This window comes from Amblyomma mixtum, chromosome 6 (assembly GCF_055824585.1).
Source record: "Amblyomma mixtum isolate Tamu chromosome 6, ASM5582458v1, whole genome shotgun sequence".
NCBI lineage: Eukaryota > Metazoa > Arthropoda > Arachnida > Ixodida > Ixodidae > Amblyomma > Amblyomma mixtum.
In genome coordinates, this window is record NC_143017.1 from 53,677,283 (window position 1) to 53,692,541 (window position 15,259).

A 15,259-nucleotide genomic window follows, 5' to 3' on the forward strand; every position below is an offset into this window, starting at 1 on the left:
TACTAAGGCGGGAGCATATACAGGAACTCTAGTTCGAATTGGCTCGGAACGCCCCGAATATTAGGCAACATTCTTGCGAACCGACAGCGAGGGTGGATATGGATGTGACAGCGAGATCGTGACGCCGCCAGTGCTATCTTCAGTTGAGGATGTGCGGACGGAACACGAGACTTTGTGCGCAAGCGGAAATTGCGTGGCTGCTTGAAAGACCGTTGCAACCGGCCCCAATGAAAAGCTCGCGCTGACCCTGCGAAGACATAAATTTCTGCAGGGAAATGTTTAGCCGCTTTGATTTTGTGTGCGATTTCGCTTTGTAAAGCACTGGGCGAGACCGAGTAAAAAATGAAATGATTATTCGAGAGTAAGAATCAATAAGAAAAACACATTGTTCTAACGGGACCGCGTTAAAGGAACATTTGTCCTGAAAATAGGATGTCGGCGCTGTCGCTGCCGCCACTGTGAGCGAAAAATCACAAGCATGGTTCTGGCAGATGATCCCCATTGAGCAACCTAGCTATAGGAGGCAAGTGGCCCACCTAGGTCACGTGACCCTGCGGCGTCATCACAACCTCCCCACCGGTTAGTGAAAAAGCTGCCCACCGTCAGCAGGGGGCAGTTTGATTAACGATTGTTCGCTTTGAAAGAGCAACCCGGGCCGCACAAGGCCCAGGGCTGGGAGCACCTTTCATCGCAGGGTAGTGGTGCATGATTTAAAGGGTGCACCACTGCGCCAGAAGGGGTATGAGGACTCACAGGGGTCTATGAATGTGAAGTAGATAATGACCAATTATGCATATATGGAAATTAATCCATTACGCTATCGCGTCATACCCTTAAGGCGGAGCTAAAATGGTCATGTCATGGTCTACCAACAAGTCGTGCTTTCCCGTTGCAGCTACTAGCCACGACGTTATTACCCGCACTTAAAAAAGGAAGTAAGGCTCTACGCACGCATTTGAGCTATATAGAATCTGTAATAGTTGTCGGCTCTAAGCTCCTCTCCCTGGCAGCAACGGCCACATTGAAGCAGTCTGAGTGACGTCACAAACTGACAGCGCCATCGTCTGCTGCAAAACTGCCGCGCGCACGATCGGTGCTGAGCAGAACGCGGCCGTGGCACATTGTGATGAAGTCGCCGACACCGGGTAGAAGGTAGATAGAACAGGGAAGGACACAGATCTGCGTTGCCTGCATCTCCCTCCAACTTCCCCCCTTACTCCCACCGCAGCCCTAGCCTGAACAACGAACAACTCACTCCCCTGTGCTCACTACGCGCTGTTCAGATGCCACCAAGCACGTGACTGTCAGTCGTCACAAACCGCAAGTGCGCCAGTGTTGCTTGACTGCCACATGATTCAGGAGAAGCTTTAAAGGGGTGGAGACACCAAATTTTGAAGCTATAAAAAGCCTGCTATGGGATTCCTATGTATGCAAGGGCACTCACAGCCAGGTGTTGGACGCAACAAACGTTTAAAAAATATTTTAATTCGGTTCCAAAGATTACCTAAATGCTCACTCTCACGATCTAGACCCATCGCTAGCGCCATCAACCATGACGTCACAAGGGGTGTAGAAAAATTAAAGTTTTAGTGACGTCATACCAAAATACAGTGACGTACGATGAGCGGGGCACAGCCGCGTGAGCGCAGTCGACGCACCAGCGAGCCGCGTTTGCTGCTAACCGCCACTCGCTCGGTTTGCGGCGCGCCGTTGCGAACAGCGTCGCAACGTCCGATTGCAGCTCGTTGCCTGCGTCCGGCCTGCTAGATGTCAACGGCGGGCCGCTCGCGGCAACAACGACGGGAAGCGGCAGCCAAATGCGAGCGCGGAGAGCGGCAGCGTCATGATGACATAGGGCGCACTCCTTGGAGCCGGGCGGTCTGCGCCAGTCTTCGTGCCGAACGCCGGCATCTGAAGAACGCGATAGTATTGTTTGTTCACGTTCATAGCAAACCCTGGGATATATGAATATCAAAAATGCATCGTTTCTGACGATCGTTGGCAAATACCGAGTTCAGCTGGTAGAAGTGATGACTGCGATCATGGGCGTCCGGAGGGGGGGGGGCAAGGGGGGGCGGCTGCACCCCCCTGGAAAATCACTCACTCGAACCGTGAGTGATGGCCGCACGCCAGGGGCGGTGGTGCGCTCAGTCAAAAGGGTAAAAGCAGCCCCGCATGGTCACATCTGCGAAATGCCGCGTCCGGGCGTGCGTCGTTCCGCCGTTTTCAAACCACGCCATCGTTAGCTCTACTGAAGGGCGACCTGTTCCAGACATACAGCGGCACCGGCGAGCATGTGTTTCGAGCCGCCTTGAGATGGGTGTCTGTTTCTTTGATATCTAGAGAGATAGCGACACGGAGGCAGACAGTGCACGGGGCATCTTGTTTTCGCCTATCGTTACGCCGGTCACCGATGAATTCTTAAGGAGGGAAGGTAAAATCAGCCGTGTCCACCCCCGCTTTGTCGGGCTGCTCAGGGGCAAGCGGGCGATGAGTTGGCGCCGCCGCCGCTCGCTGTCTCCTCCGATCCACGGGTAGCGCAGTTCGGTAGAAGCGCCGCTTTCAGAATCTCCGGCAAAGGGGATTAGCTGCTTTTGTTCACGGCGACGCAGTCTCCCGAGGCGCCCCCACACCAGCGTTCTTTGCGTCTTCTGCGAAAACCAGCGCCTTTGGTCAACGCAGCCCACTGGCGCCTGCCTGGCTCGCCTGTCACCTCTGGCTGGGCCTCAAATCACAACAGCGCCCATGTACTGTGCGTGTCAGTGCATGGTAAAGAGACCCAGGTGGTCGACATTACCCGGAACTCTGTACTACTCCATCCCTCATAGCCTGAGTCGTTTTGGGGCTCTGAACCCCATAAAAACACAAAAACAAATTTTCCGACTGGAGTGGCGAGTGTCCCTTCCCCTCGGAAGTTGCGCGGCGTTCCTTTCACCCCCAAAGTGCGCATTCGGGGATACTGCGGCAAGTAAGCCCTTGCACGTGTGCGCGCCTCTGTGTTCGTGCTTGGGTGTTTTTAGTGGCCGGTTGTCAGCGAAGCTGAGAACAACCAAGACAGCGGACGAGAAAACGACGAGCGGAGAGCAGTGTGTGTGCGGTTGATCGACTGTGCGGATGCGCAAGCAAGATGGAGCGAGGTGTATGAAGCTGCGAGCGTGCATTCATCTTGTAAATAAGTTTTCGTTGTATATATAGTCATCTTTTGTTTTCAACGTACGCGTTCAACAGTTTTTCCAATCAATGTGTATGATGAGTGTGCACCGAGAGCGTGTAATGAAGCACAGAAGTGAATTTATCACACGTGTAATTACGCAATTCGCCCAGAAAAATCCGAGGCGCCTACAGTTGTTGTTCAAGGAAGACTGACTGAGTGACTGTAGTTGCGTGTTTGTGAACATATTGTGCTGTGTGCTGGTCATCAATCCGGGTGAGTCGAGAACCCGTATGCAGCAAGACTGAAAACTCTTCTCCACGAAGTGATATAGCATCTTTTTGCATTTTTATTAATTTTAGTTGTTTCTTCGTTGATAAACTCCAATGTACCTCTCCTAGCCGCGCTTTAATTTGCTGTTTGTAATTTTTCTTTCATGTGTGCATTTTGTTTAATTTTTATTTATATATAAATAAATAAATTTACTCCGCAAATAGCGCCTTTCTGCTACGAACATACCCCCCCCCCCCCCGGGGCACCAACGGGGCCCCCCCCCCTGCAAAAAATTCTGCGGACGCCCTTGACTGCGATGCAAGCAAATTTCATCAGCCGGTTTTGTGCTGCTGCTACCTGGTGCGGTTCGCCTGCCGTCTGCTAGCTCTGTTACTCAAGACGTCGTGGAAATCGAACATATATTTTATTATGAGACGAGTTCACAGTAAAGGGGTGCCGAGCGGAGCACGTTTCTGAGCGCTGGCCAGTCCCGAAGCGCCCTCAGCTGCGGAGTCGATAATTGAAAGCAGCTAGGCCTAGCGACGACTAGGGCAGTCTGGGACCAGCGCGCAGGTCGTCGGCCGGCGTTGCCGCAGGCAGTGTCGCTGCCGAAAGATCCACTTTTAGCACAGTCATGCTGTCGTATCTCGAATCTAGAAAGCATCCTTTCTGGTAGCATGGCTGTTTTGTATTTTCTTGTGCGGACGTGAAGTACGCCGAGTCTGCCGGCCGGTAGGTCAGCCTAGATACCGTCTGCCGACGTCATAAAAGCGAGCTAAAGAGTGTTCTTGACGTAAATAATAAACCATAGGGCAAGAAATGTGAAAAAAGTGTCATTTTTGAGGATCGCTGACCAATACTGAGCTGCTAGTAGAGGTAACAACTGTGATATGAGCAAATTTCTCACAACCGCGCCTAGCAGCTGCCGCGACGTTGGGGTCCGGCTCGCCTGGCGCCCGCTAGCTCCACTGCCGAAGGCGTCGAGGAGATTGACCATACTATTATTTTATTGTGAGATGATTCTGTTAACACTACAGCTATTTGTGAAAAGTAGGCCTTTTATTATAGCGCAGGCGACTTCCGAAGCGCCGACCGCTTGCTAAACAGGCTATAGGCCTAGCGACGACCACGGCAGCCAGGCAGCAGCAGAGCTCGTCGCCCGGAGCGCCCGCGAGCGGTGCCGTTGCCGAAAGCTCCCAACATAAGCAGACATGCTTTGTCGCTGCTCGAGTATAGCTGGCAGTTCTAATAACAAGGCGATCTTGTCTTTTCTTGTGATATTCGTACACCATCCCAAGCAGCGCTCAGGTACTGCTGCACGGCAGCGAAGTGTGACACCGGTTGTGGGCAGTTGTGGGCGCAGCTTGGGTAGAGCGGCGCAGCGATGCTTACTGGCATTTTGCAGTGTTTCGCATCCTCACGCGAACCCGCAAAGGCGATATTAGCGTGCGAACAAAAAAAAAAAAGTCGATGTCCTCACTCATTGGAATCAGATCTGTCAGAATCCGAGCTGCTGGGACTAGACGTGCAGTTGTTTTCATGCGCTGGTCAGCACGTGTGTGGGAAAGCAGACGATGCAGCAGTAGGTGCGTCACAACTTTTGTGGGCCCACGTGACCAAGCGAAGCAGTTGATCTTCCCCCTCTGTGACGTCACTGTACAACTCGGCGTTCCGAAACCGAAACCGAAAATCGTTCACCTAAAAATGCTATAATAAATTATTCACTGTGAATATATGAATCTCTGAGTGTGTATCATGCTTCCTGGAGCCATAAGAAACGTTTGAAACTAAGAACGCGCGAACCACAAATTTGGTGTCTCCACCCCTTTAACAGCAGAAATAAATCTAGGAGACATCCAGTCGGAAACTATTAAGCTGGGAGACAAGGGAACTCTGCAGGGCTCAGTGCTCTCTCCTTTCTTATTCAACCTGGCGTTGAAGAACCTACTGCCACTATTGAAGACTGTCGAAGGGATAAACCATACGCTATATCCGGATGACAATAATATGGACGCACACAGGAAACGATGGGGAAATAGAACAAAACCTCCAACAGGCAATCGATATTGTCCAGGAATACGCGGGATGGGCAGGTTTAAAATGCTCGCCAAGCAAATCCGAACTTCAGGTGATCCGGGGGGCTAGCAAACGCGATACCAGCAAAGGAGACATTCTCGTACAGGTAAACGAGACGAGGCTTTGGTAGCCATAGTTGACAAAATCAGGGTTCTAAGACTTATAATACAAGACAGTAGAAAGAACACAGAGGCAATAAACAGACTTAAGTCGACAATTAACATGACAACCAGGCTCATAAGGCGAATAGCTAACAAAAGACGGGGAGTCAAAGAGAAAGATCTCTGCCGAATGGTTCAGGCTTTCGTGATAAGCAGAATAGTTTACGCCATTCCCTACCTCAAGCTAGGGCTGGCGAAACAGAACAAAATAGACGGGGTCATAAGGAAGGCATATAAAGCAGCCTTGGGGCTGCCCCACTGCACTCCTACGAAAAGACTTCTTAAACTGGGGCTCTACAACACCACCACGGAACTATGCGAGGCACATATATTTGCGCAATTAAGAAGGCTTGCAACCTCACCCCCGGGGAGGAAGATCCTGAGCAACCTAATATTACATGATAGAATTCCAGAAAGAAACGCGCAGGCAAAATTACAGACCGATGTGAGAAAATTACTCACTATTAAACTAATTCCAAAAAGTATGCACCCAGCTTTTCACGAAAACAGGAGGAGAGCCAGAGCAAAGGCCAGCTCGAAGGCTCAAAATACACAGCCTATGTAGACGCCGCGGAATACGAAGGAGGCGACTCCTTTGTGGTCTGGTCATGGGCGTGAACAACTCGGGTGAAACATTAACGACCGGTTCGGTCAAGACAAAAAACTCAGGGACAGCGGAGGAGGCAGCTATCGCCATGGCAATGGCCAGCACCAAAGCAATGACCATAATTAGCGACTCCAAGGTGGCTATCAACAATTTCGCGCGGGGTATGATCTCCCAGGAGGCAGAATGAATCTTAAGACATCAAGACTGGGACCAAAAAGAGGTGGAACTAATTTGGGTGCCGGCACACTCGGGGAACAGGGGAAACGAGTTGGCTCACAGTATAGCTGGAGGTTATATCAGCCGAGCAGTGAGCCGAGTTGAGTCCCCAAATTTCACGAGAGGTGCATTCATATCATTTCACGAATAAATCAGTTTAAACTAAATGACAACGAAAAAGAGTACAACAGGACCGGCGCTGACTATCAACTGAAGGCTTTATTTGGAACAACACGCAATATATACTCCAATGACAACCAAGAACGCATGGCAACACCAAAAGCTACAATGATACATCAATCACCTGGATCAAGATACTTCAGTTCACAGTCATGAACTGTTACAGAGGGGATGCTCACGCACGAGTCACTGTTTTTTTTTTTAATATGAAAGGCTTCACTGATTTCCCATGATAGTTTATCTTTGTGTTTGTACAGAATCTTAGTTTCATTAAAAATGGGGGTACATGATTTTTCAGGAGAATCAGTTTGGTTATTCTGGGAACAATTCCTGTAATGCAAGGCCAAGTTTGACGACGGAGCCCCCCTTAATGAAGTGTTGTGGTCTCTTAAGCGGGTGTTCAAGCACCTTCCTGTTTGACCTATATAGGTCTTCCCGCACGTGAACAGCACTTGATACACAACCCCTTCAGCACAAGGGACAAACCGCCGGTCATGCTTAATCTGGCAACCTTGTTTTGTTTTTCTTCGTTTCTTTTCCTCTTCCTTGGCCCTTCTATCTACAATGGCGCACAATTTGCCGAGCTTGTTTGGTGCCGAAAAAAGAACGTCAATGCCATATCTGCTGCCATTGTAGATAGAAGGGCCAGGGAAGAGGAAAAGAAACGAAGAAAAACAAAAAAAGGTTGCCAGATTAAGCATGACCGGCGGTTTGTCCCTTGTGCTGAAGGGGTCGTGTATCAAGTGCTGTTCACGTGCGGGAAGACCTATATAGGTGAAACAGGAAGGTGCTTGAACACCCGCTTAAGAGACCACAACACTTCATTAAAGGGGGCTCCGTCGTCAAACTTGGCCTTGCATTACAGGAACTGTTCCCAGAATAACCAAACTGGTTCTTCTGAAAAATCATGTACCCCCATTTTTAATGAAACTAAGATTCTGTACAAACACAAAGATAAACTAACACGGGAAATCAGTGAAGCCTTTCTTTCATATCCAAAAAAACAGTGACTCGTGCGTGAGCATCCCCTCTGTAACAGTTCATGACTGTGAACTGAAGTATCTTGATCCAGGTGACTGATGTATCATTGTAGCTTTTGGTGTTGCCATGCGTTCTTGGTTGTCATTGGAGTATATATTGCGCGTTGTTCCTAATAAAGTCTTCAGTTGATAGTCAGCGCCGGTCCTGTTGTACTCTTTTTCGTTGCGTTTAGCGCTGTTTTTTTCCAAGAAACATGTACCTAGCTCAACTCTCCGTTTTATTGCAGTTTAAACTGGAAAGGAGGATCTATCCGCCACCAGACAAAACGCTCGACAAAAGCCAGGAGGTAACGTGGCGTCGGCTCCAGATGCGAGCCTTCTTTAGCCCGTCGAGACTAGCGCACATGTATCCAACCCAACACAAACCGACTTGTAAGCAATGCCGCGAGATAGCCGGATATGACCACATTTTATGGAGCTGCAAAAAGGCGCCGCCACCGGCGGACCTACTACCAGTCCCTTCTCGGGCGGTGGGAGGCTGTACTGGCCAGCTCAGACCTGTTGACGCAAGTCCGGGCCACTGAGTGGGCTCACAAGGTCGCCAAGAGTCATGGGCTCGAAGCCACCTATTATAATGCCCACTAGGGCTCAGTGCTGGCAATAAACGTTTTCCAATCCAATTAAGAATTCAGTTAGAAATTATCCGCTGCACCAAATGAGCTCTTATTTTGTCCATTTGTCCCGAGATGCATAACGAACTACATGCAATAAACAGCTTGGAGTCTGAAAAATGGTGTCATGACCCCTTTAAACGTCCCCGACAACTTTTTGTTCATGGATGCCACATTTACGGCAATTTATTGCCGTTGGTTTTACACCGTGAATGATAAGGTTTCAGGCATGAGACTTGCATGATGTCCGAAAGAATGGAACTTGATGTAGATGCCAAGAAGGCTGGAGCTATAACATAGGTGACAGCAGTGATCTGATAACCTGACAAAGGTATACGGTCTGGGTGAGCATACCGGCAGACAAGTTTTCCAGGGATTTCCATATGGCGTCTATAGCAAGATGAGACACCAAGGAGAGGAGAAGGAAACGATGCGGGGATGACAGATTCCTTTACTGTGTGAAGACAAGCAGGCGGGTGGGGGCTAGTTGGTAGTGTGGTTGGCATAAGCAGTAGTGTTATGGGAGTAGGCAGAAGGTGGGGAAGCAGCATGTCGAGAGGCATTTGGGGATGGTGGCAGCACATAAAGGTAAATCACCAGTACAATTGTAGTGAGAGGAGTTGTAAGTGAATGTGAAGTATGGGAGAGCGAGGTCCAGGTTACAATGGTCCGGTGAAATGTATGTTGTAAGCATATTTGTGAGAGTATGATTGAGGTGCTCGGTGAGGCCATTGATTTGGGGGTGATAGGTGGTGGCAAGCTTATGTTAGTTGCAGCAGGAACAGAGAATGTCTTCGAGAACTTTGGAAAGGAAGAAGTCAGTGCAGTCTGTAAGGAGCTGATTCGAAGCGCCATGATGTAAAATCTCTCAAAGAAGGAAATCGGCGACATCAGTAGCAGTAGTGGTTGCAGGTGCACACAATGCGTTGGCTGCATCTGATTCCAATTCAAAAACAATTATTTCCGACTCGCGAGGGGCATTACGGAACGTCGAGCAGGGCTGGGTACCGTATCTAGCCTACCGCATTCTCCAAAACAGCGTCTACACCGGTGAACCCGCGCACCGGCGTATCGTTTGGGCTCCCGCTCACATGGGCCTTGAGGGAAATGAGGCAGCTGACGCCGCCGCCCGCGCGCTCTCGCACCGGACATTCCCCTCCGACCCTGACGATCAGGAACTCGAATTTATTCCAGCTTACACCTTCAAAGACATCGTTTTACTCTATCAATCTGGCCATGGTCTTTATCCTCGCCCGTGTAAAGGTCTCTCAAAGGCGGAGGAGCGGCTTCTGCTCCGCCTGTATACTAATACTTTGCTGTGCCCGGCAGCTCTGAAACACTTCGACCCTTCTTTCACGGGCAGCTGTCCGCACTGTGCGGAGAAGTCTTCGGACATCTACCACATGGTGCGGGCCTGCCCCTCCAACCCTGCTATCCCCCCTCACCCCAACCCAACCCGGGAGGGCTGGGAGGCGACCCTGCTCGGCTGCTCTGACCTGCAGGCCCAACGGGCCTTGGTCGCGCGAGCCCGGGCGGCGGCCGATGCCACTGGGGTCCCGAACTAGGGACCTCCACCTAGTATTTGTAAGGGCTGGCCCCCTCTGGGTCAGCTCATGCATAACCTCTTGTATTATACCTGTACATAAATGTTTTCCACCACCACCACCACATTATTGCATAGCAAGTATGTGGCAGCTACAACCTATATTGATTTCCAAAGGGTGACTCGGGAAATGGGCCGAGGACGTTCAGTTTGACACGATAGAAAGTTTTGGAGGGAATGTCAGTAGACTGAAACAGCGCCAGGCGAATGTTAAAGCATTTCTGATGCTGATGCAGGCAGCTCACAGTGGCACACAGAGTGATAGAGGTGGAGCCAATGGAATGAACGACACATGTTCGTAAGTGCACGAGACACCCAAATGACCAGCAGTTGGGAGATTGTGGAGTTTTTGAAGGGCAGCACTGCGAAAGTGCTTGGGAACAACGAGGAGGAGGTCGGCGCCAGCAGGGTTAATGTCATGGTGGTATAAAGTCTCACCGCAGAGGACAAACTGGTACGTAGAAGGGGCAGTCTCAAGGCGGCCGATAATACTGTGTAGCTCGGCATCTTGGCGCTGCTCTTCATCAGTGTGAGTAAAGGAAGAGAGTGCAAACAGGTAAGCATTGCAGCCACCGCCAGAATTGTTCAATGTGCCACCGGGATAACGGGAAAAGCAGTCACCATCTGCATGTAGGTGACCAGACTTATAGACCCTGTGTAGTAATACTCTTGCAGACGTAAAGCCCAACATCCTAGCCACCTCCCAGGCAGCACAACATTGGCCGAACGCCGGGCAAGTGTTGGCAAAACTTGGTACGAACATTGGTCCTACACTGGCATTTGGGCCGAGCGCTACCACTTTACACATTGGCCCTACTTTCATGCCAGTTTTGGGCCAACGCTCGGCCGATCAAGCGGCCAACGCAGTCCCGATGTTCGTTCTGCAGCATGGGCCAGCAAAGGTCTCATACTGGCATCCAACTTTCAAACATTGGTAGCCAACTTTCAAACATTGGTAGCCAGCTTTCGAATAATGGTTTCCAGCTTTCGAATAATGGCATTCAGCTTTCGAATAATCGTTTCCAGCTTTCGAATAATGGCATCCAGCTTTCGAACGCTGGCACATGCAATTAACCCAGTCGCCAATGACCGGCACTGTGGATGGACATACCATTCTACCTAGAAAATATTCATAAATGAGGGTGCGAAAGAATTCCAGAAAAAAGACCCGTTTATTGCTTTGATTTACCAGAATCACGCTTCTAGCGCACACAGGATGGTTTGCGCTACCACCAGCCACCGTGGGGAGTAAAGAAAGGGGGCCCAAGAGCATGGTGGCAGAGGTTGTGGGAAAACAATTTATTTTCAAGTTTGGTGCGTGCCGATCAGGTTGGACAAAGCATCTCGGCAAGCTGCTGCGGCACGGCTAAGGCATCCATAAAGCGCTCAACGGAGCTGTCCTCCAGTGAACTGATCAGTCATATCCGAAGTATTCGTTGCACTCCACTTGCAAGGGGGCTGCTGGACTGCATTCAAACAAATTCCTCGTCCAGTTCTTGCACGATGGCCTCACGAAGCGCCAAGCCTGCAAAGAGATGCATGATGTCATGGTAAGCTGAATTATGGCCATCACAGAACAAAAATGATTAAATAACACCGAATTTTGTGAAACACAGTCATCGTGAAGACACTAGCAACACATTTTACAGGAAAATTTTTAATTTATTCTTAAGAACCAGCACCACATTAGTTGCACAAAGAGGAATTTAATTTACTAAACTTCCCTTATACAAATGGTTTAATTTAGTTTAATGCGTCGTGTCGCACTCCCAGTAAATATATTCAATGCGAGATAAGCAAATTAATGTTATATTGAAAACAGATTAATGTATTATTTTGTTTTAATATCATAACTCGTATCTGTAAATTGCGAGCTAATTTTTTATTCAAGTAAATATGCACAGGTTGTAGCGTCTCTTCCACATGGACGTCAAAACAACATTTTTGATTAGTTTTATTTAAAGGTGCCCTGCGACGTAGATAAAGCATGGGGTCTTTGTTGTTTGTATGCAGAGTAAGGGACATTGTGAGTCCTAAACGCGCAATGAGATCACCGAAATCATAATATTTGATATTTTAATCTTCGCTAGAAATGCTTGTTTCGAGCCGATGGTGTCGCAACGCGGCGGCCATTTGCGGCAGCGGAAATGAGGTGGCATCCAGATAGGGCGCTGCCTTTCTCATTGCTTGGGCGTCCAGTTTGCATATTGTTCCTTTATACTTGCGAAATGAATCCAAAATATGTATCCGAGTACTGAAAGCTTTTCGCATGCCACAAAAACTGGAAAGAAGCAGGGAAAGCGAATGAAAACAGCTAGGGGAGACACTTTCCATTCCACTTCAAACCTTCGTGGCGGCCAGCGCTGTTCAAAAAACTTTAGCTCAAACCAGAAAGCGCGCGCGTCGAGACCGGCCGTGGCCATACCAAGACGGCAGCGAAAAAAAAAAGCCACTCGACACACCTTGCCCAGAATTGTGAACAGAAAGGCCGGACAGGAGACGGGAGACGAGCTTGGGGGCGAGGGGGGCTACTGCCCACAGTCTTCCAGAGTTTCCTTTGTTAGTCACCCCTGCCCTGACTACAGCGTCGCGTACACGGGGGGAAGACGCCATCAAAATGCGCGGCTGTCTACAGCCCCGACAAAGCAACAACTGCATGCACGCTTCCGCTGCGTGTGCGCTAGGCGCGGTTCTGGTAGCGCCCAGTCTCGGCACTGGGTGAGTGAAATGGGCGACTGAAGTGCGTTTTAAGGCTCATTCACACTTGCGAGTCGCAAAGGGCACGCGACCAGCAGTCGCTTGCGACCAAGCAGCAGCTCGACAACACCGTTGTTCACACTTGCAAGCGCGACCAGCGGGTCGCTTTCTCGTTAGATTCTCGTTTGAAGCGAAACTCTCGGGAATGACGTTCTTCGCGCGCCTTCGAGAGTTTCGTCTGTTTTGACCGCGCCTCCTGTACTCGCGCTCGGTCGTCTAAACTGCTATTCGCAATGTACTACAACTACCCGAGCGAAGATTAGGTTGTCGTGAGGGTTTTGACGTGCACCGCGGTCGTACAAGCGTCATGATGACAGAGGCGCGCTTCTCTGCAGGGCCGGCCTACCAGCCTGCAGTATGCCGGCCGCCGCGGCGTCACAAAAATGCGCAAATATTGCTTGTTCGCGCTCATACCAAGCCCTTGGGTACAGGAATGTAAAAAATGAATCATTCTTGAAGATCGCTGGCCAGTACCGAGTTGCTGGTAGAAGGGATAACAGCGACAAAAGCAAATTTCTTCCCAGAGCCGCTTTGCTGCTGCTGCTCCATGCGGCTCGACTGCTGTCTGCTAGCCCCGCTGCTGAAGGCGGCGCGGAAGTCAAGCATGTCTTGATATTATTATGATACAAGGTCCACAATAAAGCGGTGACGAAAGCAGCATCTTAATTACTAGCGCTGGCCAGGATCCGAAGCGCCCTCAGTTGCGACGTCGATATGAAACCGGCTAGGCTTAGCGACGACTACGGCAGCCCGCTGGGAGCAGCGCAGGTCGTCGCCCGGCGCGCCCGCGAGCGGTGTCGTCGCCGGAAGCTTGGCTCGCTCGCTGATTGGTTCAGAGGTTTGCGACTCGCAGTCGCGAGGCTGAAAAATCGAGCAGCGAGCGACTGGCCCGCGACTGTCGCTTTTCGACCAGGGCGACCGTTTGCGACTGTCGCTTTTCGACCAAAACAGTCGCGCGACCTCTGCGACTCGCAAGTGTGAACGGGCCTTTAGTCTGAGCTTTTCATTTGGAATTTTCAGAGTGGAATAACTTTCGTTTGCATGCTCCGATTTCAATAATTCTTTTTGCTCTGGTCTCTGGAAAGCATGATGAATCTATTTAATGATATTAACTGGTACTGAGGAAATCATCGCGGTGCCCCTTTAATGGGGTTAAAAATGCGGCTTGCGATTTTTGACGAAATACGCTGAACGCAAGGAACTCAGGGCACCTTTGTTTTACCTTAGTTGCTTCGCATGCATGCTATAATTGGATTCGAAACTGCAACTTGAAAACCACACAAAAATACTAGTCTGATAGTCCAGAATAATGCCCTTTTTCATTGCGAGAGAACTTTGGGAAAAGCTTTAACCAGAAATTGCGGATTTTCTATTGAGTCTGCAAGTGTAGAAGGCAAAAAGAAACACTACGGAAGTATTACACATATCCTTACCAACTAGTCAGCAGTGGAAAATTAATTAAGCGGTTCTGATTTCTGTCGTGCATAAGCGGTAAAGGACATATTCCCGAATGCATCCTATCTCAAGTCATATGAGTTCAAACCCGCTGTTAGCCAAAGTAGTGAATCTTTAGTGAGTTCTTCTCACCAAAGACGAAAAATTAAATTCTCACCATTCGGCCGCAATTCCACTGCGCACGACGTCAAGCAAGCCATTTCGCAATGAGAGTGGGTACACAGAAGTCGTCCTCGTGCTTTTTGGCTCGCTCTCTTCTCCTGCCGAAAAAATAAAGGCGCATGTAGTCAAAGCAACATTTACTACAAAAACCACTTTAACTTCCAGACGTATATCAAGATAAAAGAGTTTTAGTACTTACAAATAAGATCTTACAGGCGGTACGAACAGCGTCGGAGCTCTCCTAATATATGAGTGTGGCTTTTCGCGTGCACAGACTATGAACGGTGCTAGCTCGAGTGTGCATGCATTTTCGTCGCGTTGGTTGAGCACGTGGTTGAGCTCCGCCGTGCAGTCCAGAATGTCTTATTGTGATGAGTCGCGCGGTTCCAAGACGAGCAGTGGAGACGATGGGGGGGGGGGGGGGGGGGGTTGGATGGAGGGGAGAGAGTATTTTCCTTTGCACAGGTTTTGTAGTTCCGAGAAAAGTCCTCGAGCTGAAAGGTGGAGACAGGGAGGTGGAGGAACAGCGAAGCGCGTAGCTGCGCGCGAGGGAAAACAGCTTTGAGGAAGTGACAACCAAAAAGAAAAAATAGCGCTTCGCGGGGTGGGGGGTTAGCCCGCTACCTGGAAAAGGGCACGGCCGGGAGAACAGGTGGGGAGATATTGGACTTGAAGACTTTAAAGAGAGAGGGGAAGAGGCCAAAACCGTGAAAAGGGTTTGGAATTTTTGGAGAATGAGTCACATGGCCACAGGCAGTACAGAAAGCAATATCTACAAGAGAGAAGTGGATGGGAAACACGGAAGCGTCAAAGTACTGCAGCAAAAGCCTGAAAATTTTGAAGTGAAAAACTTGGAGCTTCAAGATGCATTTCGCCAAAACGACTTGAGACACTCGCGTATTTTGTGGGGCCGTATGATGCGGCTTCTGTTAGTTCAAGATAGCTTAAAATGTTACCACATAATAAA